The sequence below is a fragment of the Salmo trutta genome, chromosome 3 (assembly GCF_901001165.1).
Source record: "Salmo trutta chromosome 3, fSalTru1.1, whole genome shotgun sequence".
NCBI lineage: Eukaryota > Metazoa > Chordata > Actinopteri > Salmoniformes > Salmonidae > Salmo > Salmo trutta.
The window spans coordinates 43053007-43071707 of NC_042959.1; the positions used below are offsets into that span (position 1 = coordinate 43053007).

The 18701-nt window shown below is 44.2% G+C and overlaps 1 pseudogene; it reads left to right on the forward strand.

Moving 5' to 3' along the window:
* Positions 1-5894: 5894 nt before the first annotated feature.
* Positions 5895-11118, forward strand: LOC115175557 (lysophospholipase-like protein 1; annotated as a pseudogene).
* Positions 11119-18701: the final 7583 nt, after the last annotated feature.

Consider the following 18701-nt stretch of genomic DNA (forward strand, 5'->3'; position numbering starts at 1 on the left):
AACTGAGATTTATGACCCTTCACCTTCAAACCTGGTTGCCCAACTATTCTCTCTCCACCACGGCCACTTCTTGTGTTCTTTAGACCGAAGTGTTTCGAATTCTGCCTCTGTCTCTGGGGAGATCCCTGTCACCTGTCAGTGAAAGCCATTCAGTGTTGCATGTGAGCCCGTAACTCAAGACCCCAAATTGATGATCCCCCTTGCCCCTACCCTTGGCCCCCATACCACCTCTCTTTCTCTTTTTCTTTATCTATGTCTCTCTCCTCTCTCTCTCTCTCTCTCTCTCTCTCTTTGAAATCAAGTCACTCCTGTTGGAGGGGGCACCATCATTGTCTGGCCCTTTTTATATTCCGGCTGGCAGATTCCCAGCATCTGCTGCTCGGCGGCGACAGGAATAGAAGCTGGGAGCGGATGCTAGAGTGGACATTGGTTAGCAACAGCCCTACAGTGTCATTTCAGAAATTGCCAGCGGCAGCTGAGCTGACATGGAATGAAAGTGATAGTCAAAGTGATCCAGCTGAGGCCATTGAGGCTTCAAGCATTACCATGGCGCTGCTGCAAAGACACACACAAGGTCAGTGTCTCAAGGGGGCATGGACCATGGTGCCAATAGAGCTTTAGATAGACTATGACTTTTTAAAGAGACATAAACAGTTGAACAGTAGCTTGTGCATAGAGTTTAGCCAGGGTTGAGCATATCAAGACAGAGGCATGTGGGGATGTGGCACATTTGTGTAACACCACAATTACATTTTTTTAAATACATTTTGGGGGTTTTCAACTTTTCTCTGCAGAAGAATGAAAGAGGGAGGGGGAAGAATAACAAATAACTTCATATTTTCTTCCCGTGTCTGATTTCAAAGCAAGGTGAGAGGAAGGGCCGGGATGTGGGATGTGACACCCCTGGGATGGGACATCAGAATCTAATGATGTGGGAACAGAATGTTTGGGGTGGGGTAGAGGGGAAAGGGAGCAAATTAGATCAGGAGCTGTCCAACTTCTCCTTTCCTGGAGAATATTGGATTCCAGATATTACAAATCCTCCTGCATCTCTCCCTATTCAGCCAGTCAGATAAACGACAGTGATTCCAGTGACTCGGTCGGGGCTTATCTGTTTGAAATATTACATTCAATATGGTCTCAGACACATCCAAAATATTACAAGGGTCATTCTAATTTGTGGGTGGGAGCTCAAATGAGTCATTATACAGGACTGTGTGTTGCATCACTTTCTCTCTGAATTTCTCTCTCTCTATTTCATGCCTCTCAAAATTCTTGCTTCCCAGTCATTCTCCATGACAGGTCCTTCAAAACAAAGAGGGAAGATCCATTCCAGAGGGCCTCCTCCATCCAAAATCAACCCAGAGTGGAGCCTGTGCCGTGCAAAATGCTGTGGCGATGCTCTCACTTCACCCTTAATTTTCCAAAAATACAGTTCGAAGTTGGCAAGACCCCAAACTGTGACCGCTCACAGCTCAGAAAACACTGCTTCCCCCTTTTCCTGTGCAATGGAAACCTGTCTGAAGTCAGGAGAGCTACAGAAGCTCTGTGTTATGGTTAAATCATAGGCCCGGGGAGAGCAGGTGCTTCCCCAATACTCTGGGGAGACATTGCCCCTGGCCCTGAGCGCTGGTCTAGGATCAGCTTTCCCTAGCCCACGTCTGACCTCAACCACTATGAGCCAATGAACCAAACATTCCCTGGACCAGCGCTTAAAGGCAAATTCTATACCCCAAGTTTTTCCTGCACTGACAGCAGACTTTCACAGAAGGAACACTGTTAGAGAAGTGAGGCCTCAGTAATATGACAGGGCCAAGGGGTTGATGAGGTGGAGCTATGGATGCAGTGGTATCTGAGAGAGGATAGAGAGAGTGGATATTCATAGCTCTGATAAAAAGGTAAAGAGAGCATAAAGAGTATTATTTCCAAACATCAAAATGGTTGTGTAAACTTCTCAGTAACAGTACACTTTCCCAGTTGACCTTTGTGCTGACATGTATGCCTCTGATTTTCGCGGTAAGGGAGAGAATGGAGAATACATCCATCCACATCAAAGCGAACCCTGAAAATAAAATCACAATGCCAAAAAATTCCCTGGCCTCCCATTGCACATTCCTGAAAACCCAATACCTTTGCACCGCTGTAGGTATGAGGAATTATGGATTGGGTACATAATGAAAATACAGTTACAGATATTAAAAGCGAAACCGTCAACAGCTGACTTGCCTGGTTCCAAATGAACATGGGCAGAGGCAGTGGTATTGTTTCTCTGTTAGTTTGCTTGTTAGGAGCCCATTGTGTTTACTTAGGTTTTTTTCTCCGTAAAAAGTTATGGTCAGCCATACTTTTATGTTGGCTGAGTTATGTGGCGCTCTCTGGCAGGGATGCAGCAGGGAGCTTTGAAGTGAGGCCATAAAACGAAGTGAGAGAGCAGTCAAGGCAGCACTGTATCGTGGGTTGAGGCAGGACACGCAGGTCAATAAAGTCAGCGGCATCGGCACTATACAGGGAGTGAGGGCAGGTCCTGGTCATACAGAGACCTGGAACCTCTGCCAAGAGGATACTAACCTGTAGTACATCCATGGCACGGATCAAATAGTAGGCACAAATAAATTGTTACTGCAAACAGTTCAGAAGCCTTGGCAGAGCCAATACTTTGTTGTGTATGGAATCCTGTGCAGTAGTACAGTAATAAAACACTGATATCTTGATGACACAAGGCCATAGATATGTATAGTTCCAGAGCTAGGAGTCAGGTGATGTAATTCCTATCATGTGTAAGTGTGATTTGAAGTGGACTGAAGTTTGATTAATATGTGACTGCTGTGTTGTGAGTCCATGTTGAGTCCATTTGAGTTATGAGTGTACTCTGTAAGATCAAACCAATCCCCTTTAGCCTGCCTAACTGGAGAGGGGAGAACAAGTTTCCATTGCTGGCATTTTTCCATTTGCTAACTAAATTCCCTCTATAAATAAAAAGGCCCCCATGGACCTGAATCACAGAAAGACCTCTGAGTAGGGAGAGTGATGAGTTGTTTAACTCATCTCTACCCTCAACCTGAGTGTGGTGATTATTTTATCATCACTGATCAATGTGAAGAAGCTACCTTTCCATGGCAGCTCCCCAAGGGCTCACCAGTGAGCTCACATTTAGAGAGAAAAAAGTTAAAAATGAAAGGCAAAAGAAAAACAGCAGGGTGAAAAATTGCTGCGATCAAAGTGCGCTAACTCCCCAGTAAAACTTTCCAAGAAAGTAAAACCAGGAGCAGGAATTAACAAAATCATTGGTGGTCCTCTACGACTCAACGTCTCCCATTTTTATTTCACTTAGAAAAAAATATATATAGTTATAGGAGAAGACATACAGGAGAAGACAGCATCTGGGGATTTGGGTACCTAAATGAAGACAGATCAGCTATTTATTGCCCTAAGAAACCTGTTTGTGTGTGTGTGTGTGGCATGTTTAGTTCTGACTCAGTCTATAACAGCACTGCCTAAAGAATCACAGTTTGATTTATGTCTTCCACAGCTACTGTCGGTGGGCCACCAGAGCCTCTACTGTTTACTGTTTATAACAACCAACCTCTGAGAGCCTGAGAGAGCGCCAGACCCACTGCAATGCTTTACTTACAACCTGACCCCACTCTAAATCTTTCCTTCTCTCTCTTTCTCTCTTTCCTTCTTTCTTTCTCTCCTCTCTCTCACTTTCAAACACAAATAGTGAGAGTTTTAACAGATTGTTCTCTCTCTTTTGGACTTGTCTGTGCTATTACTATTAGTTATTACTATGAGCCACATGACTTAGATACTTATAGGATGCACAGGTTAACCTGAGTTAGAATTTGAATGAGCGAGTGCTTGCTTGTGAGGGGGGGGGGGGTATGAGTGCTAAAATTATCTTTAGAACAAGCAACCTCGTTTGATCTTTTTTCACTGTCTGGCTTAAACCTGCAAAACCTCACAAATATGTTATGACACTGCTGCAACGGGTATCTCACGGAAGCAAGGTAGCACACTTGAACACCAACACGAGCACACCCAGATGCTATCGTAGGCAATAACAAGCAGGTGAGGATAGAGCTGGGCAAGGTTAGCACAGGGACATGTTGGTGTGTAAGAATGGCATGCATGAGTACAACACTGACGATAAAGTGTGAGGTGAGATACTTGTCACATAGCACTCAATGCAGGTTAAAGACACAGCCTGGTCTCATAGACTAGACCCAACATAGTAAACATAAATCTGGGACACAAACATTTGTGTGATAAATTACGTTTGGTATGGTTACATAACACACAAGGTTACTTAAGGCAAAGCCAAAAGTAGGGTGGTTGGTTCGGGATGGATGGGAAGGTATATAATGTGAATGTCTAGCAACCCAAAGGTTGCCTGTTCAAATCTCATCATGGATACATTTGGCATTTTAGCTAATTAGAAACTTTGCAATTACTTACTACTTAGCATGTTAGCTAACCCAAACTGTAACCTTAACCCTTTGACCTAACTCCTAACCCTACCCCCTAGTTTAGCTAACGTTAGCCTCCTAGCCACCTAGCTAATATTAGCCATAACAAATTGGAACATATCATACTTTTAGCAAATTTGTAACATATTGTACAAATTGCAATTAGTAACATATTGTACAAATTGCAATTCGTAAATATCAAATGAATTGTAATTCGTAACATATCATACAAAATAGATTATGGACATCCACAAATGAATACATACCATACGAAACGTAACATATCATACTAATAGGAGTATCCCAGATTTACATTTACTACAGTACGTTACATCTACCCCTGAATCCAGGTTGAAAGACAACAGTGAGTTTACTTATCAGTCAGCACCATGAATCCCTCAGAGGGAATTAATTCCAGCATGCCATCCAAAACATGAGCCATCCAGAACAAGGCCATACAATGGGCTTCAATTAAATGTGAAATACATTGTGTTCTTTTGAACAACTCACACACAACCCAAATGAGATGTATTGAATATTTATTTAAACGTAGTGAAGCTACTTAAACCAAGAAATGATCATAAAAACAATTAAAGCACAAATTTGTGCAGCTCACTGATTTATATATATTTTAAGTGTGTTAATGATTGAGTGAATGTGTCATGTTTTTACCCCATATTCACACATACTCATAGATCAACCTCCAAGAGACCTGTGCATTCCTTTGTCATGCAACCATTGTGCCCTGTCAAATAAGGAATAAAAGGACAACAGTGTTACATGGCACAGACACCATGGCCCAGACATGTAGGCTTAATATCAAGTTTCACATCAACAGCCTATTCTAAAGAGGGGAGCTTCCCATGTAAAACATGTTAGTGAATGTTTCATGAAATATTTATGGTCTGTTCTATTACACAAAATGGAGGGAATGACCCCTGAGTGGGTTTATAGTTTTGGTATTTGGCACAGCAAGATAGCCACCCACTTCCAAGCTGATCCCTCTCTGCAACATTATTGGGGGTCAGGGTTGGGACACCGTTTGTGTGGTCCAAGGCAAGTAAAAACGACCTGAATCTAAGTAAAACAGGCCTATGTTTATAAAAGATAAGACCTTAGAATGTGTTTAAACTGATTTGTAGATCCAGACATTCCATTAAATCACTGCACACATGATTGAGCACACTGAAACACTGGACCAAGCAGTGCTTTATCCGTTTTTGTGGGGCTATGTAAGCTCATACCTTTGTGGCTCTAAATAGCATCAGGGGGAAATTGGTCCTTGACCATTAATTCTGACATGCTTAGCCTATATAGGGGAAGTGAGAATGTATTGTAGTAACTTATCAAATGTTGCCTTCATAGCAAAACGAAAATAATTTAGCAAATACCTGTTCGCATTGGATCATGCAGTGTAAATTCCCTAGTCTTTGTATCATCGTGATGGAGCAAAGTTTGCAGTCGAACAACCTATCGGGAGTTTAGGTTTTGGTAATCTGTGCGCTGCGTCTATCCAATCACAGATGTCTGTCTGCTCTGTAGTCTCGCGCGACACTAACCGAAGTCATGGCTGCCGTACGGAGCAGCAAGCTTCTGTACAAGTGTGTTGCATCTCCAACGGGGAAAGATTCTGCATCAGTCATCTTCTTACACGGCTCAGGTGTTTACATTTTGCAATGCTCTCTATGTTTAGTGACATTTATTCAACAGTATCTACGCTGAACTAGCCTCATAATAACTAGGAGTTTTAGTAGGTTAGCTACCTATAGCCTAGCCTGTAGCATAGCCAGAGTACCTTCAAATAAGATACTGATAGCTTTTGTACTGTGATGGACAGACAGGACTGTCTTTGAACTTCATAACTATACAAACTATGTGGCTTCACGAAGCTCTGAGTTATGGAATGGCCTACTGTGGCAAATTAATAATTTAGATAACAGTAGCTATGTAGATAGATAAGTTCAATTGTGGTCAGCATTGGGAAATGTTATTCTAAGGATACTTAATATATCTCCCTGATAAAATGAATGTTAAATAAAATAATCTATCAAATATTTAAAAACAAATATTATAGTAAAATCCTTTTCATGAAAAAAATGTGAGCAACTCAACAACAAAAAATATAATTGTGGCATCACCAATATTATTCAATATACAGTTTATGCCAAAAACAGTCAGCAACTGTAAGCCTAGTGACTGGTGAGTCAGTTATATTGGCTAACTGTTCACTTCTGCCATGCAGGAGACACTGGACAGGGAGTGCGAGCATGGGTCAAAGAGGTTTCGGTACCAGACCTGGCTTTCCCCCACATCAGAGTGGTATATCCCACAGCCCTAGCCAGGTAAATGCCATTTACAGTCCTGCAGTCAAGCTGCTGAAACCCCTCAACACGGGTGGGTATAATTTGTGGAACGTTCCAACAGGAATCTGTTCCAAAAACTTTGTAAATAACAAGGTTGCCAACAAACAACGCATACAAAGTTGTATAGCGTCAGAATAAGATACAGGGTAGGGAGCGGGCTATTTCATTATGTTTTCCACTCATCACGTTTATTCCGAAAAATGCCTGTCCTCAGTCTGGTAGCCTAAACATTAAGAATAAGCTACATGGTGAGTTGATGCCTATTCGGCAGCTAGTTAGCTAGGTGAATTGATCATGCTACTTTGTATGCGTTGTTTGTTTGTCACGTTTGTCACGTGACGGGGGTTTTCTAGTTTAGTTTTTCTATGTTATGTTCTAGTTTTGTACTTCTATGTTGGGTTGTTCTAGTATTGTATTTCTATGTTGGGCTGTGTTTGGGATGATCTCCAATTAGAGGCAGCTGGTCATCGTTGTCTCTAATTGGAGGTCATATTTAAGTTGGTGTTTGTCCCACCTGGGTTTGTGGGAGATTAATTTTGAGTAGGGTATGTTTCACCTCTGCATCACGGTTTGTTGTTTTTTTGTCATTCAGTTTATGTATGTATTGCATAGTTTCACAGTATAAATAAAAAGTGGAACGTCACACGCTGCACTTTGGTCTGCTCATTCCTACGACAACCGTGACATTGTTGGCAACCTTGTACTTTACGAAGTTTTTGAAACAGATTCCTGTTGGAACATTCCACAAATTATACCCACCCCCCCAACACACAGACAAAGCCCTTCAACTGTCATCTTTAAAATAACTTAACTAACCCAGACAGGTAGTTCTAGGATCAGTTTTGCCTTTTAGATAATAATGATTACGATTATATATCCTAGATCAGCAATGCTACTCCGATGCTTTATGAATATGGGCCCTGAACAGCAATTTAAATAGGCTAAATAGCCTAATACCCTTTTCAGACTACCGTGCCAAGATGAATGGACCATGTGAGTAGATCATTTCCAAGCCAATGTGGTTCAGGTCAGCACGATATTGTGGAAAGGGGTAAATCTTCTTCTCATCCTCTGCCCCAACCTTTCCTCGTTACATAACCAAACTTTGAATCTTGTTCTGTTTTCTGTTGACCCCTCAGGCCATACACACCCATGCGGAAGGCTCTGTCCAATGTGTGGTTTGACCACTACAAAATCTCACGGGACTGTCTGGAGCACTTGGAGTCTATAGACGCCATGGCCAACTCCCTGGGAGCGGTCATACAGGCGGAGGTCAGGGCAAGAGTACCCAAACACAGGATGTCCATAAGTACTGTCACACACACACACACACACACACACACACACACACACACACACACACACACACACACACACTACTTCTGCTGCTACTAGAGCTGTCTTACTTAGTCTGTTTTACTTCCCTGTCTCTTTCTGGCTGTATGTCAGATTTGGCTGTATGCTCTCTCCCTCCCTCGTTGCCTTCCTCATGACATCCTAACTCCATGACCCCCCTGAAGGTGTCTATTATGCACCCCTCCACTTGCCCATTTGCTTGATCTCGCTCTCCACACACATCACTCTCTCTCTCTTGGCCTTGGTGTTTTCAACTCCCTCTGTCATGATATAAAATGAAGAATGCAAGTTATCAGGTTTCTTTATCCTTTTATACGCTGCCAATTATGAACCGTAAAGTATTTCTGGAGGGATTCTCAGGTTCTGCAAATCCTTTTTCCCAAATATTTTGGTTATCAGGTTCGCGTGTAAATAACAATGACATAAAACCGCTCAGATCAAGTGCCATAAACACTATTTTAGAACCTAGGTAAGAGTTCCCACAGGAAATATGTGGGGGGCCATCGCAAGTTTTATGTCTCTGTAAGAGAACAAATGATAGCCGTCCATGAAAGGGGAAACCGATGGGAACAGTGGGAAAAGGGTTAACCTACAAGCTCTGAAATATATACATTTACAGAAATAGTTGTGAGTAGAAAAAAAGAGCTGAGCGTTTGTGTGAAAGGGCCCAGTGTGGAACGCCAGAAAAGCCCCTGAACTCCACTCCAGAGAAAGTGATTCAAAAAACACATGTTCCTAGGAGACTGCTGAAATATTATCTTTCTAAATCATAACATTTTGTCATTAACTATAAATACTCATTGGAGTCACTCGGCATACTGGAGAAACGAAGTGGTCTGTACCTAGAGTCCACTTGCAGGGCTGACGGACTGACAAGCGCCAGATCTTTCCATGGAAAAAGTTTTTCAAGGAAAATCCACTGCCGCAGGCTTTTGTGTTTATGTTTTTCACTCTTTAAAAAAAGCATGGATTCGTTGGGAAATCTCAGAAAAGAGAAGCTATCACCACAGTCGTGATTTCACACATATAGGCTCACACACACACCGAAAACACACGGCAGCACTGTACCAAACAGCACAGCGGAGGGGTTTAAGAAAGAAGGAGACATTAGAATGTGAATGTATGATTGAGGTTTGTTATCGTGGATTGGAATGAGAGATTGAGAGTATACCAGAAAGACGGTCTCAAAGTACACACTCTTAGAAAAAAGGGTTCTTCAGCTGTCCCCATAGGAGAACCCTTTTTGGTTCCGGGTAGAACCCAAAAGGGCTCTGCCTGGTACCAAAAGTGTTCTACCTAGTACCAAAAAGGCTTCTACAAAGGGTTCTCCTATGGGGACAGCTAAAGAACCCTTTTATGTTCTAGATAACACCTTTTTTTTAAAGAGTGTAGCCGGTGAAGTAAAGAAAGAAACAGAGAATCTCATGGACAAATGTTTTATTCGTTGGGCAAAGCGTGTGAACTCCCCCCTTCCCTTCATATCTCCATTCTTCCCTTCCCCCTCTGACAGGATGATGGGTACTTGCACACTTTCCCAGATGTACACTGTGTACCCAGATGTACCCAGATGTGTGAGATTAAGGACGGGCTCGTGAACGGATGCCGACTCCTGAGGAGCGAAAAAGCTGATGATGTGGAACTAAGGAATGTTTTTTCTTTTCTTTCTCAGTTAAAGGCAGAGCATTTTCCACTTCGGACAGCTTAAACTGCCAGGATGGCTCAAGCTACTGTTACTCATACATAATAATAAATGAATATATTTATTATTATGTTGCTACATTATATTATTCCCAATATGCAAAGTTCAAAAAATTGTATTTTCCCGTGAAAAGCACTTTGGATACAATATTCAATACATATTTTCAGTGAATACCTGCCTGAAAGAGACCTAATGGACCCAGTACAATGACATGTTCTGTTTTGTCTTGTTCCTCATCCAAAGGGGGTTTCTCTATGGTTGGAGCTATGGCCCTCCACCTAGCGTGCCGTTATCACCGTGACGTTGCAGGAGTCTTTGCTCTGTCCAGCTTTCTCAACAAGGACTGTAGTATATCAGGTAAGGGAGGCTCTCATTGGGCATAATGTCTTCAAAACTGTCCAGACAATATTCTAAATCTTGATTAGAGCGCCAGAAAACTACAACTATCTAGTAAACTGTCCTTTGAATTACAGATAGTGGTAGAGAAATATTGGTATATTGATATACAGTGTCCCAATTCAAAGATGCCCCATGTCAGTCCCAAGACCTTGCATTTATCTGGAGTTGGCTGCACTTGGTTCTGACAGAGATATTGGGCCTATAGTGTGTGCTAGTAAGCAGTCTAGAAGTGTCTGAATAACTATTCTCTCCCTGCTAGGCTGTGGAGGAGAGGGCAGGGGCGGGGAGCCCCCTCCCAGAGCTGTTCCAGGGCAATGGGACAGGAGACGAGTTGGTGTTCCATAAGTGGGGAGAAGAAACTACGGCCCTGCTGAAGAAGGCTGGGATGACGACCACCTTCCACTCGTTCCCAGGCCTCCAGCACCAGCTCTTCCGGCCAGAGATTGAGCTACTGCGCTCCTGGATCCTCACCAAGCTGCTCCCGGACAGTCTAGATGGTAGTGGGCAGTGACCAGTCAGCCCCACACCACTAAACAGACACGTTAACAATACGTTATTAACACGTTAATAACACGTTCACACTATCGAGCTGATTTAAACTGAGCCAAACCAAACCAAACTGTACTGCGCTGGGCTGGGCTGGGCTGGTAAAGCATTGCCCTTAGAACAAAGCTGGAAAAGCGAGCCAACACCGTTCAGTCGGTATTATAGTGTGAAAAGGATATTAACGTGCTGAGTGGGCTGTGGACCACCTCCTCACAACCTCTGTTGGACACAATACCGTTTAAAAAAACTTGTCAATAAGTGTCAATAAATGTATTTTTTTTTGCTTGGACACTGCCCGTTGTGCTTGCTTAGTGTACTCAACAGCTGTGTGGTTCCCTTCAAAAGAGAACATGTGATAGCTGAGTGTGCTTATAACCACTCCCTCTGCACTAGTACAGTCTCTACTCTTAACACTTCAGCTTCGTCTGTCTGTCTATGATAGGATATGGGAGCATGCTCTGCCTCCACCCCTATAGTCTAACTCACACTAGAGTCAGATTAGTATCGTTGTTGTAGAGAGAACAGGAATTGTTTAGTCAATCTTTCTCTCGCTCGCTCGTTTTTTTTTAAATACACCATTATCGTTTTGTGCTGGGAAATGTGTTGAACATGTGTGGGGGCGGAGGAAGTGGAGGTCTGTTCTGTTTGCTCAGTAGTTCTGCTCCGTAGCACACATCGCTTCATTGATGCTTAGTGGGAGGAAGCGGTTAGCTATTCCTCCCTACTTCCTCCCAGCAGCCTCTCTCTCAGCGTTGTGCTTAAGGTAGTCCGGATGTTGGGCTGCCTTCACTAGTATAGGGCTGCAGGCCAGGGTAAAAACACAGGAATATCATGAGTGAGCAGTAGTAACACTTAGGTGCCAAACATAATGAGCGTTATGGAAATGATTAATGTTTCTTGTATAGCCCTGGCTATAAATTAAAAAACTGTCAACATCAGCAGTCACCTTTTGGAAAAGTTATTGATAAGCATATTTCAGCTTGTTGCACAGCTGTGTATTTCCTCACTGACTAATAGCCTGTACTCATCACTGCCACATATGGGAGCCAATTTGAAAACAAACACACTCACATTCCTTCACCCCTCCCCTTACTGTATGCGCTAAGAGGCCACTTAAGATTGGAGTTAGAGGAAGTGAGATAAGAGTTTGATAGGAGGAGATGACATTGGTCATTGGATGTCATTAAATAAGACGTTAGTAGTAGCAGCTGCGATGAACATAGTATGTGTGTGGGAGGCAAAAGTTGATTCTGATTCCGATATATAACGATTGTTTTTTGGAGGAAGAATGAAAAAGATACTTTGAATTATGTTTTTTGAAATTGTAACCACAAACTTTTAAAATTAACATTATTTGAATTAATTTATTATATATCTGTGGTTTACATGATATAGGCTATAACAAATCAGCAACCTCTTAGACATGAATAAGGTATGAAAAATTATAGCTGCTCAGTTGAACCAGCTAGACAATGTAACATGGTCCCCCAACACACGAACACCAAACCAAAATGTATCTCACTGCAAAAGAAAATCCAAGTTTATTACTTCACATCCGTGCATGCTTTTCATTCCAACATATAAACTGTATGTCCAAAATGCGTTGACAGTGTTAGCAGCTGTTTTTACAGTAGCAATAAGGCTATTGAAATTCAGTTGGAAGTTGTCCTCGACACCATCCACCATTTAGGAAGAGTTCACCTCCAGCATCTGTTTCATCAACGTGTGTTGTACTCAAATCAAATCAAATTTTATTTGTCACATGCATCGAATACAACAGGTGTAGACCTTACAGTGAAATGCTTACTTACAAGCCCTTAACCAACGATGCTTTAAGAAGTTAAGAAAATAATAATAAGTGTAAAGTAAAAAATAGATATGTAGAAAATAGAAAATAAAAGTAAATAATTCAACAGCAGCAGTAAAATAACAAGCGAGGTTATATACAGGGGGTACCGGTACAGAGTCAATGTGCGTGGGCACCGGTTAGTCGAGGTAATTTAGGTAATATGTACATGAGGTAGAGATCTCAACACTGATCAAAGCCTCTGTGCTCCCACTATACTCTCTCCACTCTCTAATCACCCAACAAATCATGTGCAAAGTGTATTTGTCAGTCATGCTCTCCCCCCCTCTTTTTAGCTCTAGGTTTCTATTCTTTCTCTGTCTCTCTCTCCTTCCACTGGAAAGGATGGAAACGTGAGTATCAGGTGAACTCGGATTAGGCAACAATGTTGAGATCATTCTTAGTGGTTTGGCTGGGACGGGAGGCTAAGAAAGGGAGAAAAGAATGGGGAGGTGAAAGATGGGGGTGCGCTCAGGGCCTCAGCCCATGTCGAGGGGAAGGGAGAGAAAGAAGAGAGTAGAGGTGCGGCCAAAGCAAACAGACTGAGCTCTGAATTTTTCTCTGGCCCTGATCGCTGATTACTTCCAGCTATGTGTGAAAGAATGCTACTGTTGAGCGGCCAGCAGTTCTCATCCCCTATACCAATTGGCACACTCCCCCTCTCTTGTATGCCTCCTTAGCCATCACTCCTTACTCGCTCGCTCCCTCCCTCCACACCCCCACACTTTCTCTCTTTTTCTACCTCTCTTCCCTTGGCCCATGAGGCCGGGCTGTAGCCTATTGCCATCCAGGCTTTTTATGATTTAATGGTGGGAATAGATGTAGGTAATGAAGGAGGCCATGAGCGGTCTACTCTCTTGGTGAAATGAGGTGAAGAAACAAGTGTTTGTCGACGGCTCTAAAAATGCTGCATTTTGAAACAAGGAGGATACAGCACTCACCTTTAACAACCCTCTTACACTGTAGAGTCCTCTCAACACTCCTTATCAAATACCCTACTTATCACCACTAATTTGCATATGATATGCCACTACAATTGTATGACTATAACTCCCATCACTGTTTCTGAGGCTACTAAAATTCTATCGGATCGTAATGACATATCCACCCTAACTTGTAACTTGCCCTATAACCCTTAGCCGTCCTCACTCCTCTCTCACTGGCTTTTCTTTCTTCTCCCTTCTCTTCTCCACCTTCCCTTTGCTTTCTTGTTCTATATTTTCCTGAGGTATTCCCCCTTCCTCTCCTCCCCTGCTCCTCCTCTAAAGTGCGTCCCCTGTCGGCTCAGATGATAATCTGCTTCACGGTGCATGTGTCAGGGGGAAGGAATGCTAATGTGGAAGAGTTGTGGACTGCGAAGTCGGGGCTTTTTTGGCTGCCAGTTTCCACTGCGCACTACTTTCCATGTGGACCTACTCCAGAGTGGCCAGGCTACAGCAGGAGGAATTCCCGGCCGAGGGAGCCGAGGTGTTGAAAGATTCCAGATCACTCATCTGGTCACGCCCCCCCCCCCCCCCCCCACCACCACCATTTAAGGTCACCACTCAATTGGTCTATCGCAACGCTTGACCATCCGTCGTTGATTTATAATTTGATACTATGGATTCCAATCCAGTATTAAATGATTTGTGGACTAGGGATTAGATTATTGTAGTGTCTAATATATTCTTCTAACATTTGTTTTGTACAGTGTGTCAGCCAAATCAATTAGGAAATGTGTGAGCAAGAGTGCCAAAATCTGATTGTATACTCATTTTATTCCAAGAGCACATTTATTGTGGATTAGGATTTATAAATAGTCTGAAATCAAGAATAGGGTTTAACTTGAGTTAATGTTACTTTATAGAAAAACTGTTCCGATCAGCAAAAATAAGTTCTGAACTGGTTCGACCCCCCAAAAAGTGCTGGTTCCTTTCTGTTCCTTTTTTAACCTGTGAAATAAAGTTTTTTACATTTATCTCATTAAATTACTTCACCAATCAGTGTGGATAGAGCAGGCAAGCTAGTTGTTTACATGCATGATGGACTGACAAGTGTAGCCTATGGCGCAAGATGCGACTGAAATTTTGCAGAGGGTTGAGGAGGCTTGAAGCGTTGGGCATCTTGTTATGACATGCATTATCTGAATTAGGTCCACAGAATTATCCTGCACCTAGGATGAGCGGCTTCTATGGAGAAACTTTGAATGTCATTTGAACTAGCTAGCTAACAAGCTTATGTGTGCAGAGCGGCACCAGAATTAAAAACATGTCTTACCTTTCTGTAGTTAATAAATCCAACTTGAAACGTGATAACTAGGCCTATAGTATACTTAACCAGCATTGAAAAAGTTAATCCATTCTTCTCTAGATAATAAAGAATCTCCCTATCTTCTGAAGCATGCTTGTAACGTCAGTACAGTAGCCTATGCTTCGGAGGGGGAAGGGGCAGCTTGCAGGCAGACACTGGAATACATTTCTGAGTGACAGAGTGAGGGCTTTGCATTGGGGCTTTGTTGCGTTTTTTTGTGTGGCTAGAAAAAAGTGAATGAAACGTAAAATAATGCTATTAACCGGTTCCCATGATTTTAAAATAATGGTTCTGTTCTGGAGCAGTATTGATCACTTTCGTTCCCGGTTCCATTTCTGTTCCAATAAAAAAATATATATTTGTCATTTTTTGGTTCTGTTCCCTGTTCCAGTTCCAACCCCTGCTTTATGGGAGCTCTTTACCCCAGAGCTAGTCCCATTGAGCTTTTTAGTTTCAAACCAGAGTTGTCTTTTTATTAGCCTTTATCATTTATTTAACTACACACACTGTGGCTACTTGATGTCCTGCCCTGACCTCTCCCTTTAACCTTTGACTTTTCCTCTTTCTGTGCTTTGAATACATCCTCCGTGCCCTGAGACCACGGGCAAAACACGGCCGTAGGGGAGCGAGGCAGGTCTCATGTAAAAAGTGTTCGCAGCTTTAGCTCTACTCTCGTTGACCTGAAGACCCAATAGAAAGAGGAGAGCTGTAGCCTCTGGGCTTCCAGGAAGAGAGGCATTATGCTGTGTCTGTTCTCCCCCCAGAAGAACTGGACCTGGCTTTTACAAGAGCCTGGAGCTGGGCTCTGGACAGAGATATCACTGAGGCTGCAGCCAGGGCCGATGGTGATCTCCCCACTCTGAAGAAAGTTAGAGTTAAGTGCAGGTGATTTACACTGAGTATACCAAACATTAGGAACACCTTCCTAATATTCAGTTGGGGGCATGGGCTCTACAAGGTGTCAAAAGCGTTTCCCAGGGATGCTGGCCCATGTTGACTCCAATGCTCCTTTGTGTGGTGGATCATTCTTGAAAAACCCAGCAGCGTTTGTAACGCCCTGGCCATAGAGAGGGGTTTTGTTCTTTATTTTGGTTAGGCCAGTGTGTTACATTGGGTGGGCGTTCTATGTTCCTTTCTCTATGTTTTTGGTATTTCTTTGTTTTGGGCCGTGTGTGGCTCCCAATCAGGCACAGCTGAAGCTCGTTGTTGCTGGTTGGGAGTCACACATAAGGAGCATGTTTTTCCTTTGGGTTTTGTGGGTAATTGTTTCTGTTAGTGTTTGCACCTGACAGGACTGTTTTGGCTGTCAGTTTTCTTGTTTTTTGTATAGTGTTCACGTTGTTCTATTAAAATTCTAATGATGAACACATCCTCTGCTGCACCTTGGTCTACTTCCGACGACAGCCCTTACAGAATTACCCACCACAACAGGACCAAGCAGCGGAGGAAATCTGGTGAGGACTGGGGAACACGGCTGGTAAGGGAGCCCGATAGCCAGCCCCAATAAAAAAAAATTGGGGGGGGCACAAGGGTAGTTTGGCTGGGCGAGGATGGAGCCCCAGGCCAGCTCCCTGTACCCTTTTTGGGCAGAGACATACTGGACAGGTCCCGTGCTTTGGGGTGCTGTGGCGAGGCCGGGTATTTTCAGGCCGGTGCGTGCAGTACCAGCGCCCCGCATGTGCCAGGGGAAAGTGGGCAGCCAGCCAGTAGGGGTGATGCCAGTCCTGCGCTCAAGACCACCAGTGCGCCTCTACGGTCCAGTGTTTCCCGCTACACGCACTAGCCTTGAGGTGTGTGTCTCCAGGCTGGCACGTCCAGTACCAGTCCCACGCATCAGGCTTCTAGTGCGTCAGCCCAGCCTCGCCAGTCTGGAGCCGTCAGAGCTGCCCGCCAGTCCAGAGCCGCCAGAGCTGCCCTCCAGTCCGGAGCCGCCAGAGCTGCCCGCCAGTCAGGAGCCACCCGCCAGTCAGGAGCCGCCAGAGCCGCCCGCCAGTCAGGAGCCACCAGAGCCGCCCGCCTGTCTGGAGCCGCCAGAGCCGCCCGCCTGTCCGGAGCCGCCAGAGCCGCCCGCCTGTCCAGAGCAGTCAGAGCCGCCTGCCAGCCCGGTGAGTGCTGTGCCTACGCCTAGGGCCAGGCCTCTTTCATGTCTCCCCAGCCTGGTGAGTCCTGTGCCTGTGCCCAGGGCCAGGCCTCCTTCATGTCTCCCCAGCCTGGTGAATCCTGGGCCAGAGCCGCCAGAGCCGCCCGGAGCCGCCGGAGCCGCCAGAGCCGCCCACCAGACTGGTGAGAACTGTGCCTGCGCCCAGGACCAGGCCTCCTTCGTATCTCCCCAGCCTAGTGAATCCTGGGTCAGTGCCGCCGGAGCCGCCAGGGACGCCCGCCAGCCAGGCGCAACCAGGGTCGCCCGCCAGCCGGGCGCAGCCATTGCCGCCCGCCAGCCGGGCGCAGTCATCGCCGCCCGAAAGCCGGGCGCAGCCATCACCGCCCGCCAGCCGGGCGCAGCCATCGCCGCCCACTAGCCGGGCGCAGTCAGGGTCGCCCACCAGACCTTCGGCGCGGCCAGGTGCGCCACCTAAGAGGGCGACGCCAAGGGTGGAACAGAGGCCACGTCCCGCACCTGAGCCGCCGCCGTAAGAAGGCCCACCCGGACCCTCCCCTTCAGTGTCAGGTTTTGCGGCCGGAGTCCGCACCTTGTGGGGGGTACTGTAATGCCCTGGCTATAGAGAGGGGGTTTTGTTATTTATTTTGGTTAGGACAGGGTGTTACATTGGGTGTGCGTTCTATGTTCCTTTTTCTATGTTTTTGTTATTTCTTTGTTTTGGGCCGTGTGTGGCTCCCAATCAGGCACAGCTGAAGCTCGTTGTTGCTGATTGGGAGTCACACATAAGGAGCATGTTTTTCCTTTGGGTTTTGTGGGTAATTGTTTCTCTTAGTGTTTGCACCTGACAGGACTGTTTTGGCTGTCAGTTTTCTTGTTCTTTGTATAGTGTTCACGTTGTTCTATTAAAATTCTAATGATGAACACATCCTCTGCTGCACCTTGGTCTACTTCCGACGACAGCCCTTACAGCGTTGCAGTTCTTTAAAAAATATATATGTTTATTATTGACATTCACTATAGTGTTGAATGGGATGGCAAATTTAGAGGACAAAAAACAAAACTTAACTCACATATACAAAATAAAAATCATATTAAGTGGTACATATTATAAGAAGACAGCATATATCCATTACAAGTAGTGTAGTTAAACCAAAAATAAATATTGAGTGGAGTACAGCACAGAGTAGCAACAGGTTATCAACCCAGTTATGAAGGGGGAATAGACCGTTTATATAGTAGGAACTGCCATATTTTGTAAAACATTGTACTTCTATTAGAGGTATTGTATTGAATATTTTCCATTTGCATTACATACCCTAAATCCTGTAACCACATATCAAAGGTAGGTAGTCTTCAATTTCCAAAATTGCAATATAAGCCTTTTGGTTAATAGAGTAAAAAGAGAAACAGTCTTCCTGTCCTGTTTTTTTCACATCAACTGTACCAAACAGAGCGATCAATTGGTCTGGGGCTATAACTCTATCAAAGGCTTTAGCTAAGTAATCAAAAATGATAGCCCAGTAAGCATGTAATTTTGGACATGTCCAAAATAAGTGTGTCAAAGTCCCCTCATCCTGATTGCACCTCTCACACAGTGGTGAGGTGTCTAGGAATATTTTATGCAGTTTAACCTTTG